The 15,953-nt window shown below is 46.7% G+C and overlaps 1 protein-coding gene across 1 annotated transcript in view; it reads right to left on the reverse strand.

The window, feature by feature from the left end:
- Nucleotides 1-12,631, reverse strand: part of TNK2 (tyrosine kinase non receptor 2) — a 47,038-nt gene extending 34,407 nt beyond the window's left edge. Inside the window, exons 1-2 of the mRNA XM_064574987.1 lie at nt 12,366-12,631; nt 12,220-12,267 (exon numbers count right to left, since the gene is read on the reverse strand). The gene's annotated coding sequence lies outside the window, so the exon portion shown is untranslated. The remainder of the gene's footprint in view (nt 1-12,219; nt 12,268-12,365) is intronic.
- Nucleotides 12,632-15,953: the final 3,322 nt, after the last annotated feature.

Consider the following 15,953-nt stretch of genomic DNA (forward strand, 5'->3'; position numbering starts at 1 on the left):
GGACTCAGCCCATATACAACTGCACACTGAATTTCTTGGCTCAGAGATGCGGGCCCACAGAGGGCAGAGCTGGAGTCCTATCATTAAATATATACTGAATGAATTCAGGGATTCTGTGAGGAAGTTTAAAGAGAGGATAGAGGTTCCAGGAAAAGACAGCAGACTGCACACATAGACATAATTCCACTCCTTCCTGAAACCCGACCAAAACTACAATTTTAAAAAGAGAAAAAAAAAATTTAAGAGAAACTTTTTGAATGGCAGAAGTCCCTAAGGATGGGAAGAACAGCAGAGGAAATGACCACAGCAAAACTGTGGAAGCTGGAAAGCAGCTGGGCCAGTGACAAGGGGTAGGAGAGCTGAGAAAAATCACAACCCCCAAGGTGAGAAGCACCTAACTGACCCCACGGAATCCTCCAACAGCCTGGGAAATGGAAGCCCCAAAAACCTCTACGAGAAGAAGAGGTGGCAGAGGGAAATGCTAAAAATATAGCGTATTACTTAAAAGCTATTTAAGAAGCAGTAAGACCACCTATACCCCTCCCCCCATACAAAGCCACTGGGTGACTATCCCTCTACCAACCTGCAAAGGGCAGAGAGTTCCCTATAGGGGTAATGGAACGTCTGGACTGGCACAGTGGGCCTGGTGGAGAATGAGGGGCAGGGGCGGGAGGGAGGGGTATGTGTGTGCTGCACATCCCAAACAAGGAAAGTTCGCAGAGATGGTGAGATCCTGGTCCCCTTCACCACTTGCTCCTGGAACATGGAGCCAGGCTTCCACCTCTCGGCAGCAGACAAGAGTGTCTCTTCTGGTGACTCTGACCAGGCTGAGGAAGGCAGAAAGATACCAACACCAGGAGTTCCCAACAAATGGCCCATCCAGGTCACCACACAAAGAAGCTCCACCAACAAGACCATCCAGTGCTGTAGCTTCCCACCCTTAGCTGAGAGCAGACAACACAAAATTACCAGACACCAGGGCAAGCCTCTAACATGGAAGAGAGAGAGCAAAATACACAAGAAAAAGTGACCAAGAGGAAACAGACTACGCAGGAGAAGAAAATTTCAGACTTCAAACTTTAATGCAGATTCAGATTCCATGGATATGGGGTGGGACCTAAGATTCTCCATTTCTTTTTTTTTTTTTTTTTTAATTTTTTTTTTTATTTATTCATGAAAGTCAGAGAGAGAGAGAGAGAGGCAGAGGCAGAGGCAGAGAAGCAGGCTCCCCGCCCAGCAGGGAGCCCGATGCGGGACTTGATCCCAGGACCCCGGGATCATGGCCTGAGCCGAAGGCAGACGCTTAGCCATCTGAGCCACCCAGGCGCCCCTAAGATTCTCCATTTCTAACAAGCTCCTAAGTGACATATGTTTTGGTCCAGTAGACCACACTCTGGGAAGCAAGGGTCTTCTGGAGTTATTATTTGTACTGGCTAGGCATTAAAATCACTTGGAGCTAGCAGAGTGTCCATGTGGAAGCCCCACCCACTGAGCTTCTAATCAACTTGGCCTAGGTGAGACTGAGGCATCATATCTTAAAGTCTCTTCAGATGAATCCAGATGGGGAGTTGAGAGCCACTGCTCTGGAGAAAGCCTGTAATTGTGCCAATCATTTGACTTAGCCAGAACAGTCCTGTTCGCACATATTCTCTCCCATTGTTGACACTGACCACTCTTTCTGAAGGCCCTTTTCACCATGGCCATGAGCATCAGTTTATAGGGCGACTTATTATACCGACGATGCTTCTCAATTCTGTGTAAGTCCCGTTAATGCCAGTGGATGGAGAAATCATTCTACTGAATTCCCAAGAAATTCATTCTGAGAATGTTCTCCTGATTAGATTCTCACACTTCTCCTAACCTTCCTAATATCTTTCTTACTTTGGACCTTAAAACGTTCAAGTTAAGCCCTTTTGGGGAGGAGTTTTTTGTTTGTTTTAGTGAAATGTGGGTATTTCCCTAATCAAAAATCCTAATCCATTCTCCCAATGTTCCTATCACTAAAGTTGAATTTAGTAGTTTTGTGTCTATCTCATGCATGCCACACATGGGATAAAGTATCAATAGACATTTACTGCTATCAAAATAGCTAAAATTACAATAGAAGGGATGGAGGATAAAGTTCAGGTCTTCCACAATAAAGAGCAAAAGACATAAAGATGGCAAACAGAAGAGAAAGAAATAAGAAAACCAGATGATCAGTATAAGAAGGTCCAACATCTAAACAAAAGGAGTACAGGGGAGAGCAGGGAAGGAGGGAAATGACCAAAATAAAACAAGAAAACTTCCCAGACCTGAAATACAAGTTGCCAAATTAAAAGGGTTCACTGAACATACAGTGCAAGATGAAAACAGACCCACAATGAGCTACATAATTAGGAAATCATTAGGAACAGAATACTGGAGATAAAGAGTATCTCCAGTATCCAGTATCCAGATCCATATCCATATGGATCCAGTATCCATATCTCCAATATCCAGTATCCGGAATACTGGAGATAAGAGAAGATCCTACACACTCCTGGGAAAGGGAGAGGGTACGACACAGGTCCCACAGAGGATGTAGAGTGACTTTAGACTTCAGTGTTAACTCTAGAACCTAAATGCAATATCCTCAAGATGCCAAAGGAAGGCAATTTCCAACCTAGATCTTTATATTCAGTTGATTATCAGGCTGGCAAGGTCTCCAAATAATCTCCTGCCCATATACCCTCCTCTCAGGAAGGTACTAAAGGACAGGCTCTACCAAAACCAGACAGTAAACCAACAAAGAGGAAGACATGGACACAGGTGATCCAACACAGAAAAGCAGTGAAGGAGATGCCCAGGATGCTGAAAGGAGGTCCCAGGAGGATAGCTAAGCATCTGTGATAGACAGCAACCAGGCCATGCTGCTGCAGGGCACAAGGCTCTGACGGAGACTTCTTCAGAAAGATCCATTCAATAGAACACCTAATGGAATTGACATCTTGAGGAATTTAGACAGCTACTGGAATTTGGCTAATTGAAAGGTGCATAGAAGCCTAAGCAAACAAACAAAAGCAACTCCAGGGAGAACAAAAAGGTGTGCAGGAAAGGAAAAGTCATCACAATTTACTACACGGTAACAATGTGAACACAGGAGACTGAAGGAAAAATGAGATACTTCAAGAGTGGACAGACTGAAAAATGGGGAGGGTGGAAGGGTGGCAGTGAGGGAAATAAACTCAAATTCTCATCTTTGGCCAAGATGGAATAACAAGGCTCAGATTCACCCTCCTGACTGCAAGAAAAAAATGGACAAAATATACAAAATGGTTTTGAAGACACCAGATATCAGGAAACAAACGAAAGTGATACATATAACAAAAGAGGTCAGCCCTGTGGTTGAGTTTTCAGGCTACAGCACAGAGAAGGGAACCAGTCAGATCCCAAAAGACTCCATGAGTTGAGGAGATGGAGCTGAGAGTCTGGGGAGTCTCAAGGGGCCAGAGTTCACAGAGCAGAGCATCAGAGACAAGAGAGTAGCACAGAAGGCTGTAAAGGGACCGCCTTAAGTATTTAGCTAAATACTAATCATCACATGAATGTGCAGAAATTACCCAAGGCTGAGGAAAATAACTACCCAAAACAACTAGAAGTAACAATGCCTGGTACTCACTAGGCTGGGAAAAGTGCCTGTTTCCACCAGACAAACTGGAAAAGCTAGGCATTGGGTAGAATTCACAGATGGGTCTTGCCTCAGCAGGAGAATCAGTAGCCCGAGATTGAGCATAGCTCTGGTCCTACCTAACAAGTCTTAAAAACAAGACGTAAGATAATGAAACTGTTTCCAAGTCACTGCATCCTAGAATAAAGCTCAAGAATAATTACAGGAATACAAAAGTACCCAGCAACAAATCAGGTAAAATTTATATTGTCTGGCATCCAACAAAAAATTATTAGGCAGGCAAAAAAGCCAGGAACTATGATCCATAATGAGGAGATAAAGCAATTAAACAAAACCAACCCAGAACTGACACATGTGTTAGAATTAGCAGACAAGGAAATTAAAATAATTAAACATTTAGAAATTATTACTATAAAACTATATTACTATTAAAATATTTATTTATTTAATTTTTTTTTTCTTAAGTAGGCTCCACACCCAGCATGGAGCCCAACACAGGGCTTGAACTCATGACCTTCACATCAAGACCTGAGTTAAGATCAAGAGTCCAATGCTTAACTGACCGAGCTACCCAGGCACTCCTAAAAATATATTTCTAAAGAGAGTATAATTGAACTTCTAGAATAAAAACTACTACATTGCATGAGGGGCGCCTGGGTGGCTCAACTGGTTAAGCGTCTGCCTTTGGCTCATCATGATCCCAGGGTCCTGGGATTGAGCCCCACGTCAGGCTCTCTACTCAGCAGAGAGTCTGCTTCTCCCTCTTATTCTCCCTCTGTGCTCTCCCTCTCTCTCTCAAATAAATAAATAAATAACTACATTGCATGAGATGAAAAAATAAACTGAATGGAATTAAAGGCAGACTGGACACTGCAGACAAAAAACCTGGTGAATTTGAAGACACGGTAATAGAAACTGTGGAGAGGAAAAATAAAATTCTTTTTTAAATAAACAAAGCATCAGTGAGCAGTGGGACAATTTCAAGTGGCCTAACATTTGCATCATTGGAGTTCCCTGAGGAAAGGAGAAAGAGCTGTAAATAGAAACATATTTGAAGAATAGCCAAAATATTTCCACATTTGACAAAGACTATAAGCCCGCAGACTCAAAAAGTTCAATGAACTCCAAGCATAAGACACATGAAGAAAACTATACCAACACACCTCATAATCAAATTGTTCAAAATCAGTTATAAAGAGAAAATCTTAAAGTGTACCTAGGGAGGGCAAAGGAGATAGGTTATAGACAGAGAGCTAAGATAACAATAACAGCAGAGAGGGCGCCTGGCCGGCGCAGTTGGTGGAGCATGTGACTCTTGATCTCAGGGTCTTGAGTTCAAGCCCCACAATGGGCATAGAGCTTACTTAAAAAAAAAAAAAGATGACAGCAAATTTCATACAGAAATGGAAATGAGAAGACAGTAGCACAACATTATTTAAGTACTGAAAGAATAAACTAATGACCTAGAATTCTAGTCCAATGGAAATATCTTAAAAAAAAAAAAAAAAAGACTAGGGATCCCTGGATGGCTCAGTTGGTTAGGCCTCTGCCTTTGGTTCAGGTCATGATCCCAGGGTCCTGGGATCAAGCCCCACATCAGGTTTTCTGCTCAGCAGGGAGTCTGCTTCTCTCTCTGCCCTTCACCCTGCTCATGCTTGCTCACTCTCTCTCTCAAATAAATAAAATCTTTTTAAAAAAGTAAAATAAAGACTAAATAAGCTTTTTAAACATACAAAAGCTGAAAGAATTAACACCAGCAGACCTGCACTACCATAAAGTCCTTCAGACAGAAGAAAAATAATACCATATAGATATATGGATCTATGCAAAGAAATGAAGCACTGGAGGGGCGCCTGGGTGGCTCAGTCGGTTGAGCATCCAACTCTTGGTTTCCGTTCAGGTCATGATCTCAGGGTTGTGAGATCAAGTCCCAGGTCAGGCTCCACACTCAACACAGAGTCTGCTTGAGATTCTTTCCCCCTCCCTCGCCCTGTCCCCCCCCAGCTCCTCCCCTTGCTCATGCTTTCTCTCTCTCTCTAAGTAAATAAATAAAATCTTAAAAAAGAAAAGGGGGAACTTGGGTGACTCAGTTGGTTAAGCATCTCCCTTTGGCTCAGGTCATGATCTCAGGGTCCTGGGATCGAGCCCAGCGTCAGGCTCTGCACTCAGCGGGTAGTCTGTTTCTCCCTCTCCCTCTGCCCCTCCTCTCCTCCTCCCACTTGTGCACGCTCTCTAATAAATAAAATCTTAAAAAAAAAAAAAAAAAAGAGGGGCGCCTAGGTGGCTCAGTCAGTTAATTGCCAGCCTTCAGCTCAGGTCATGATCTCAAGGTCTTGGGATTGAGCCCCACAACGGGCTCCCTGCTCAGCGGGGAGTCTGCTTCTCCCGCTCCCTCTGCTCCCTCCCCCACTCCTTCTCTCTCTCTCTCAAATAAATAATAAATAAATAAATCTTTTGAAAAAAAATGAAGCACTGGAAATAGCAACTACATGGGTAAAGTTAAGATGTTTTTATTATTTAATTACTTTAAAAGATAAATTGACTGTTTAAACAAAAATAAGACCAGTATAGTGTGGATTTACAACGTGTATAAGAGTAATTTTTGACAGTAATAGCATAAACAGAGGAAATAAAAATATAGGTTTTTTATACTATTATCTATTTACACTATTACTAATAAAAATATAGATATTTATACTTGAACACAGACTATAAGATAAAGAAGTATAATATGAATCCCATAGACAGTATAAGAAAACTGTCTTCATAAACATAAATATACTTTTAACTATAGGAAACAGACTGAGAGTTGCTGGAGGGGAGGTGGGAGGGGGATGGAGTAACTGGGTGATGGGCATTAAAGAGGGCACATGATGTAATGAGCACTGGGTATTATAGGCAACTGAAGAATTACTGAACTTTACATCTGAAACTAATGATACATTATATGTTAGCTAATTGAATTTAAATAAGATTTTTAAAAAGATGCAAAATTCTTAACAAATTCTTTAGCAAATAGAATCCAACAATACAGTTAAAGAATAATATACTATGATAGGGCGCCTGGGTGGCTCAGTTGGTTAAGCGACTGCCTTCGGCTCAGGTCATGATCCTGGAGTCCCGGGATTGAGTCCCGCATCGGGCTCCCTGCTCAGCAGGGAGTCTGCTTCTCCCTCTGACCCTCCCCCTTCTCATGCTCTATCTCATTCTCTCTCTCAAATAAATAAATAAAATCTTTAAAAAAAAAAAAAAAAAAAGAATAATATACTATGACCAAGTAGAGTTTGTCCTCAGAATGCAAGGATGGTTTAACATTTGAAAACCAGTTTTAACAAATCAGTTAATTCAACATATTAACAAACTAAAAAAAAAATCCTACAGTCACAGGAAAAAAATATTTGACAAAAGCAAAATAGGAATAGAGGGAGCACAACCTGATAAAGACCATATATGAAAAACCTACAGCTAACATCATGCGTAATGGTGAGAGACTGAATGTCTTCCCCTGAAAATCAGGAACAAGTAATCTCATCTTCTATTCAACCTTATACCAGAGGACATAATCAGCGCAATCAGACAAGAACAAGAAATAATTATCAGGCATAAGGATCAGAAAGGAAGAAGTAAAACTGACTTTATTACAAATGACATGGCAGTCTATGTATAAAATCCAATGGAAGCTAAAAAAAAGCTACTAGAATACATTTAACAGGTGGTAGGATTCAAGGTCAATATACAAAAATCAGTTGTGTTTATATACACACTAACAACAAGCAACAGGAAATTGAAATTTAAAAACAATACCATTTTATAGCAGCATTACTGACAACAGCCAAAAGGTGAAAGCAACCACCAGTGGATGAATAGAGAAACAAAATGTGGTATATTCTTACAATGGATTATTATTCAGCCTTAAAAGAGAAGGAAATTCTAACACATGGCACAACATGGATGAACCTTGAGTACACTGTGTATGGTAAGTGAAAAAAGCCAGTCACCAAAGGACAAATACTGTATGATTCTATTCCTATGAGGTATTTAGAATAGTCAAATTCATAAAGATAAAGTACAACGTGGCTTCGAGGGCTGGGGGGGAGGGGGAATGGAGAGCTATTGTTCAATAGGTATAGTTTCAATTTTGCAAGATGAAAAAGTTCTGGAGATAGGTGGCGGTCATAGTGCACAACAATGTGAATGTACCTGACACTACTGAACTATACCCTGAAAGATGCTTAAAATGGTGTATTTTACATTATATATATTTTACCACAATTAAAATAAAAAAGCCAAACACCATGTAAAAATACCATTTACAATAGCATAAAAAATACTTAAGTATATCTGACAAAAAATGTGAAAGATCTGTATACCTAAACTACAAAACATTGGTGAAATTCTTAAAAATCCAGATAAATACAGACATAAACATTGTTTATGGGTCTGAAGGTCAGATATTGCTAAGATAATGGACATCTCCCCAAATTCATCTATAGATCCAATGTAATCCTAACCAAAATCCTGGTGAGCTTTCTTGTAGAAATTACCAAATTGATTCTAAAATGCATATGAAAGTGCAAAGAATGTGGAGTAACTAAAAGAATTTTGAAAAGGAAGAACAAAGTTCAAGATCTTATTTCAAGATTTCCCATAATCTACGGTGATCAAGATAGTGTGGTACTAGGATAAAGACAGACAAATTGATCAATGGAACAAAAGAGAGTCCAGAATTACTTCTACACATATACAGACAATTGATTTTTGACAAAAGGTGCAAAGGCAATTCCACGGAAAGACAAGTCTTTTCAACAAATGGGGCTGGAATAGTTGGATCTCCACATGCAAAAAACTGAGCTTCAATTCATACCTTGCACCATATACAAGAATTAACCCCAAACGGCTCACAGACCTAAATGTAAAACCCATAACTATAAACCTTCTAGAAGTGGGCACCTGTGTGGCTCAGCCAGTAGAGCATGAGACTCTTGATCTTGGGACTGTGAGTTCAAGCCCCTACGCGGGGTGTAGAGATTACTTAAAAACAAAATCTTAAAAAATAATAATAAATAAAACTTCTAGAAGAAAAATAGGAGAAAACCATTGGCTTTGGCTTAGGCAAAGATTTCTTGGACATGACACCAAAAGCACAAACCATAGGGCGCCTGGGCGGCTCAGTCGTTAAGCGTCTGCCTTCTGCTCAGGTCATGATCCCGGGGTCCTGGGATCGAGATCCGCATCGGGCTCCCTGCTCGGCAGGAGGCCTGCTTCTCCCTCTCCCACTCCCCCTGCTTGTGTTCCTGCTCTCGCTATCTCTCTCTCTGTCAAATAAATAAAATAAAATCTTAAAAAAAAAAAAAAAGCACAAACCATAAAAGAACTAGTTGTTAAACTGGAGTTCATTAAAATTTAAAACTTCTGCTTGTCAAAAGACACTGTGAAAAGAATTAAAATGCAAGCCAAAGACTGGAAGGAAATATGTGCAATCAAACATCCAATCCCAACATATTTGATAAAAGGTTTGTATGCAGAATATATAAAGAACTTGCAAAACTGAATATGAAAAAAACCCCACAACTGAAAAATGGGTAAAGGATTTGTTTTTTCTTGTTTCGTTTTGTTTTTAAAAGATTTTTATTTATTTATTTATTTGACACAGAGAGAGAGCGCACAAGCAGGGGAAGGCACAGAGGGAGAGGGACAAGCAGGGAGCCCAAAGCAGGGCTCAACCCCAGGGTCCTGGGATCATGACCTGAGCCGATGGCAGATGCTTAACGACTGGGCCATCCAGGCGCCCCTGGGTAAACGATCTGAACAGACACAGCACCAGATATACAAATGGAAAATTAGCACATGAAAAGATGCTCAGTAATACTAGTCATTAGGGAAATGCAAATTAAAATCACAATGAGATAACCACTGCAGACCTATTAGAATGTCTAAAATTTTTTTTTTTTTAAGATTTTATTTATTTATTCATGAGAGACAGAGAGGCAGAGGGAGAAGCAGGCTCCCAAGGAGCAGGGAGCCCAATGTGGGACTCGATTCCAGGACCCTGGGATCATGACCTGAGCCGAAGGCAGACGCTTAACCATCTGAGCCACCCAGGTGCCCAGAATGTCTAAAATTAAAGAGATTGATCACACCAAGTGTTGGCAAAAAAGTGGACAAACTAGAACTTTCATCCACAATTGGCAGGTATGTAAAATAGTACAACCACTTTGGAAAACAGTCTGGCAATTTCCTTAGAAGTTAAATGTATCCCTACTGTCTGACTCACAATTCCAGTCCTAAGGATTTACCCAAGAGAAATAAAATAAGATGTCCATAGAAAAACTTACACATATGTAAGTTTTATTTGTAATAACCAAAAACTAAAAACAACCCATCAACAGGAGAATGGATAGACTGTGGTATATACATATAATGGAATGCTACTCAGCAATCAAAATGAATGAGTTACTGAAATACACAACATGAATGAATCTCAAAATAATTATGCTGAGTGAAAAAAGCCAGGCAAAAAAAGAGCACACTCTGTCTGATTCCATTGACATAAAATTCTAGGCAATGTGGACTAACGTATAGTGACAGAAAGCAGACCAGTCTATTGCCTGGGCAAAAGGGATAGTAAAGGAGGGGCAGGATGAAGGAATTAGGAAGGGGCACAAAAAACTTCGGAAGGTTTGGGAATAATAGGAATGTTCATTATCTTGATTGTGGTGGTGGTTTCACGGATATACACATACGTTAAAACTTACAGTTTTAAGTATGTTCCATTCACTATATATCATTATACCTCAATAAAGCTGTCATTAAAAACAAAAAGAATAAACACTTCATTTTCCAGAATAAAGCACAGGGCAGGGGATAATCTTGGATTTAGGGACCAGAGGACAAGATCTGGGAGCACAGACACCTGCTCCCTGACATCTGCCAGCCAGGGCTCCTGAGAAAGCGGGCACCAGACAGCCGAAGAGGGGTCTGAGCCCTCTACACTCAGGACAGAGTAGGGAAAACCACGGCCCACGGCACAGAAACCGAAGCCCATAGACAGTATCTTGCCCCAGGAGGTTACACAGCTAGGAAGTGGTCTAAACCCGGATCTGTCCAAGTGCTTCTCCTCATCTACCACAAATTCAAACAAGTTGACCTGAACTAGGATAAAGATATATGCTTGTGTGCATGTGTTTAGAACAGACAATTCTCTCCATTGAAGCCAGAGAGCCAGAACCAGTTTGGCCATCCCAGAAGAGCCAGGTACCATGGACACAGCAGCCGAACTTCCGGTGCATGAGTGTTTGGGGTGGCAGTGTGACGGGCAGGCGTGGGACGAAGCTGACAGTCGGTTTGGGGTTTGCATCAGGAGCAGACTAACCGGCTCCTCCAGCACAGTCCCAGCAGCCGCCTGCCTAAGGCTCTGCCGGGCAGCCACCACCACCACTCCCCCTGCCGGGACAAGAGAGAACTATCCGCAACCACACAGGTTCAGACAAGGGTCTGGGGCCATTTGACTCAGAGACCACGCCTTTAGTTGGGTCAAAGATGGGACCCAGCGGAGGCCTGCAGCAACCCTGCACCCACCCCAACCTGAGGGCCAGAGAAGCAGGAACGCACACGGTGCCAGGTAAGAAGTGAACAACCCTAGGAGGATGAGGCCCACAAACTGGTCAACCAAGCCCCTCTGGGCCAGGAATGAGTAGGCCTGGCACCCAGGCCACGGGGCAGTCCACAAGAAGCCAAATGTAGTCCCCACCCCTGCAAGCCCCACCTCTAGGCTGGGCTAGGAGCTGGCCCTGGCCAGTACAGAACCCATGATGCCACAGCTGCCCCTCTGTCCACCTCCACGGGTAGGGCTGAGCTCTGGGCCACAGAGGATGCCCAGAGTCCAGCAATACAGACACGCCCTCCTCAACCACCCCTTTCAGGTTGGGGTCCTGAGAGCCCACAGCGAGAAGGCCTCACCAGCAGTTCTCTGGCCTTCTGCCCCTATTCATCCTTGGCCCTGGGCCCTGGGTTAGTAATCAGCTGTGACAAGAAGGTGTGATGGGAGCAGGTCAGGTTCTAGCTCAAGTCGCCAGCGGCCACACGCACGTCTCAGATCACGTGGCAAACAGGGTTTACTAGATAAGGTCCAGTTAATGCAATGCTGCCCCTTCCCTTTTATGGAATGTGTTTTGAGGACCTGAGAAAACCTGCGCTGCCTGCACCATCCCAGCCCTGGCATGGAGGCACCCCATCAACAGGGGCAGACAGCTGGAGGGGTGGCTACCTCCTCTGCAACCTCAGCCTGGGGCTACCCGGCTCTTCCTTCTGCCCAGGCCTGGGAGCCGCCCAGATAGTCTCATCTCCAGTCTAGACGCTAAGGAAATGCCCCATCACTCCAGTTGGCATTTTTAGTAGTTGGGGGAGGGATCCTGTCTCGCTCTTGAAACTGCACTGCTTCCTCCCTCCCCAGGTTTAAACACAGGAGGGTTAACACCAGTAGCTTGGCGACCACCCTCTCCTGAAACAGCTGCAGCCCCCTGCTTCAAAACACACCAACTCCCGCTGCGAAGATAATTCCGTTTCCTTACCTGCTGCCTTCTGCTGCCTCCCTGCAGACAGTTTCCACGAGGTCCAGGCTGAGGTGGCAGAAGAGGATCCAGCAGGATAACACTGCCTGCTCTCGGGCAGTGGCTTCCAACGCTTCAATCCCCAAACCCCTACATCTTGCGCTCACCTCGGCCCTGGAGCGATCCTCGTGCCGGGCAGCCGGCCTGCAGGTTACCACCTCCTCCTCCGCCGGCGCCTCCGGATCCTGTGCCCCTCAGGGGGCCCCTCTCCCTCCCGGGTCGCCTTCTCGTCCAGGTATGTCTCCTGGACAGCCCGCACCACCTGTCCTTCCTGCACCCCAGGAAGCCAATTTGCTTCCTGCACCCCCAGGCGCCCCTCCCCCTCAGGCCCCTGGGGACCCACAGGCCGGGCCCTCCCCGCTAGCTCGAGTCTCTCCCGGCGTGCTGGGGCCGCTCCCAGGACCACCGCCTCCCGCCTGAGGTGCCCACAGCTCTCCCAGTACTGGCCCCCCTGCTCCCCGGAACTTTCGAGCCCCTCCCCGCGCTCCCTGGAGCGGTCCCCGAACTCGGAGAGCGGCTCGGACTGCTGCAGCAGCCTGCGTGGGCTCCCCTCCCCCTGCTCCTGCACCCCGGCGCGGGCCTCCCCACGCTCCTGCACTGCGGGGCTGCCTCCCCCCTTCTCCTGGTGCTGCTTGCGGGGCCCCAGCCCCTCCTCCTGCACCACAGGCCAGCCAGCCGAGCCCGTCCACGGCGGCGGGCGCCTCCAGTCCGCGCGGTCCGGCAGACCCCACACCACCCCCAGGCTGGGCTCGTGGCCACGGCCGCCCCGCTCCTGCACCCCCGGGCCCACCCCGCCCTCCTCCTGCACGGCCGGACCCACGCCCCCCTGCTCCTCCACGCCGAGCTTCAGCCCGCGAAGCTGCTGCGGGCCCCAGCTGAGAACCCCGACCCGCTGTGGCTGCTGCTCCGGCAGCGCCGGGCTGAGCCCACCGCGCTCCTCCTGCGCTCCCCGCCCGGGGCCCCCTGCCCGCACTGCCCAGCGCACTCGCTTGCCCCCAAGAGGCCGCGCGGTCCCACCCCTCCAGATGGTGCTGCCCTCGGCGACCGCTCACACCGACCCCCGCCCGGCTCCTTCCGCCCGGTCCCCCTGGGAAGGGGGCTGCGGGCTGGCGTCCCCTCCGGTTCCGCGGCCACCCCCCCGTCGCGGGCCCGCCTCCCCGCCCTAGCCTCCCGGCGTCAACGTCCGCCTGCCGGGCGCCGCGCCCAGCGCCGGCCCCCGCAGGTGCTGCGGCCCCGCGCGCCGGCCCGCGAGCCAGGAGCGCCCGCCCTCCCGCCTGAGTTCCTGGAGCCCGCCTGCGCGTGCGCCGCCCCAGGGGGGCGGGGTCCGGCGGTGTTGGCCCTCCCTCTTAAGGGACCAGGTCTCGCTTGCTCCTCCCCTCTCCCCTTTCTTCAGTCCCCCCACCAATCCCCCTTCTTCACCCGACCGGAATCTCCCCACCCTAGATCCGCCTTGCGCCTTATGTGCCTACGGGAGGAGAGCCTGAAGCCGAAGGTAGGGAGTTCACACTGAGATTGTGCAGTCAACCGGGCCCAATGGAGGAGCACTGAAACAGGAGTCTCCAATTCTCAGTAGCAGCAGTTCAGCTCCTGCTGACTTACCTTGTGACAGTGTGAAAAGTCACTTCCATCTGGTCTCAGTTGCTTTGTTTCTAAAATGGGGAGGCTGGATTGGAAAGTTTCCAAGTCCACAATCCAGTGAGTATTTGCAGAGAGGGACTAATCTCTCAGCAGGAGCCATGAGGCCTGGGAACCTGAGACACCCCCATCCTTTGCCTGGGGCCAAAGGAGGACATTTCAACAAGGGAGAGGTGGTTTCAGGCCTGTGACACTTCCTTCTGGGAACACAGGCAGAAAAAGTCTCTGGCAAAGGGACCTTCCTCCCTCCTGCACTGCTCCCTCTTGGGTGCTCTCCTCCTGGCTCCCACAAAGAAGGAGAAAATTCAGAGCTCTTCCTCCCAGTGATAGTACAGCCCTCAGATCCAGACCCTAGCTAGCTGAAGGCAGCCTTGAGCCATGGTGCCTAGAACCCAAAGGCTTAAGGCCACTTGGCCCTGTTACTGACTATCTCATCTATAAAATGGGTACAATAATAAAACAAGTCCAGAGAGAACTGTCCCAAGGATCAGACATCAAAGAACCGTGTAATATGGCTCTTTCAGCACCCCTACGGTCTGGCATTGGACCCAAGGGCCCTGGCCAGAGGGCAGTAGGGCAATGAAAAAGGAATGGGTTCCAGACACATATGGGGGGCTGGACTGGGTGGATTTGCGTCATGGTGTCTTGCCCTGTGAGGTAGGCAGGACAACTTTTCACTAAGTAATTTTTTTTTTTTAAAGATTTATTTGTTTTTGAGAGAGAGAGCTGAACATGAGCAGGGGGAGGGGCTGAGGAAGAGGGAGAGAATCTCAAGCAGACTCCCACTAAGCGCAGAGCCCAACTCAAGTCTTGATCCCATGCTGAGATCATGATGGGAGCCAAAATCAAGAGTCAAGAGTCAGACACTTAACGAACTGAACCACCAGGTGTCCCTCCACTAAATCATTTGATAACATTGTTGTATCAGCTTCCCTTAATCAGGAAACCAAGCCACCAGGCAGAGAGTGAACTCACACTACCTGATCCAAGAGAGGGTCTAGAGCATGCAGGACTGACAACTTCTGGGTACGGCCAAATTCCCCCTGTTGCCTGATCTCAGAGGGGAAACCCAGAGGGGAAGGAATCTGAGAGAAGTCCCCTCCCAAGCTCCTTCACACTACCTCAGTAATGACCATTGCTAAGGTTTATGGAACCTTCCTATGGGTAAGCCCTGCTTGGCATGTATTCTTATCTACCTGCCACCACAACCGAATAAGGTACACATTACCATCCTCATTTTAAAGATTGTTAAGTAACTTGCTCAGGGTCATACAGCTGGTAGTATTAAAGCCAGAATTCAGGGCACCTGGGTGGCTCAGATGGTTAAGCATCTGCCTTTGGCTCAGGTCATGATCCCAGGGTCCTGGGATCGAGTCCCACATCGAGTCCCACATCGGGCTCCCGGCTCAGCGGGGAGCCTGCTTCTCCCTCTGACCCTCTCCCCTCTCATGCTATTTCTCTCTTGCTCGCTCTCTAAAAAATAAATAAAATCTTAAAAAAAAAAAAAAAAGCCAGAATTCAGACCAGTTTTTGACTCCAAAGTCCACTCGGAGCCACGAACACACAAGAAAGCAATGCCGAACCCAGAAGCCTCACCTTGGATGCATTGGGGCTGACTAGATTTGGGGGGTCAAGAGATGCAAACAACTAATTTGGAGCAAGTTTCCTGCCTATAAATCAAGCTCCAAATCAAACAAAGCAAGAGGTCGAGGCACTTGTATCCCGCTAGGTGTTTTTCTTAAGGAGGCCAACTCCCCATTCTTCCACCTCCCCTCCAGTTGCCCATGAGCCAGATCCATGCCTCTTACATCCTTAGTGTAAGGTTATCTGGAGCTTTAGTTTCACAGAAAAGAGGTCTCCTGTTCCCTTCCCCCATCCTGCCTAGTCCCAACTCCTGGATGTCTCCACCACCACCACTGAGCACTGGGGGCTGTACGGAGGGGTCTCTGAGACCGTCAGTCTCCTTCTCTGAGACCGTCAGTCTCCTTCTCTGCATTGTTCTGCGTGAGCCCAGGACTAATAGCCTGGAGACACCTAGGGAGACTGCTCTGCCCCCAGGG

The sequence above is a fragment of the Mirounga angustirostris genome, unplaced genomic scaffold (assembly GCF_029215605.1).
Source record: "Mirounga angustirostris isolate CCGP_5_RB_7025 unplaced genomic scaffold, mMirAng1.0.hap1 SCAF_1, whole genome shotgun sequence".
In the NCBI taxonomy this organism is placed as follows: Eukaryota; Metazoa; Chordata; class Mammalia; order Carnivora; family Phocidae; genus Mirounga; species Mirounga angustirostris.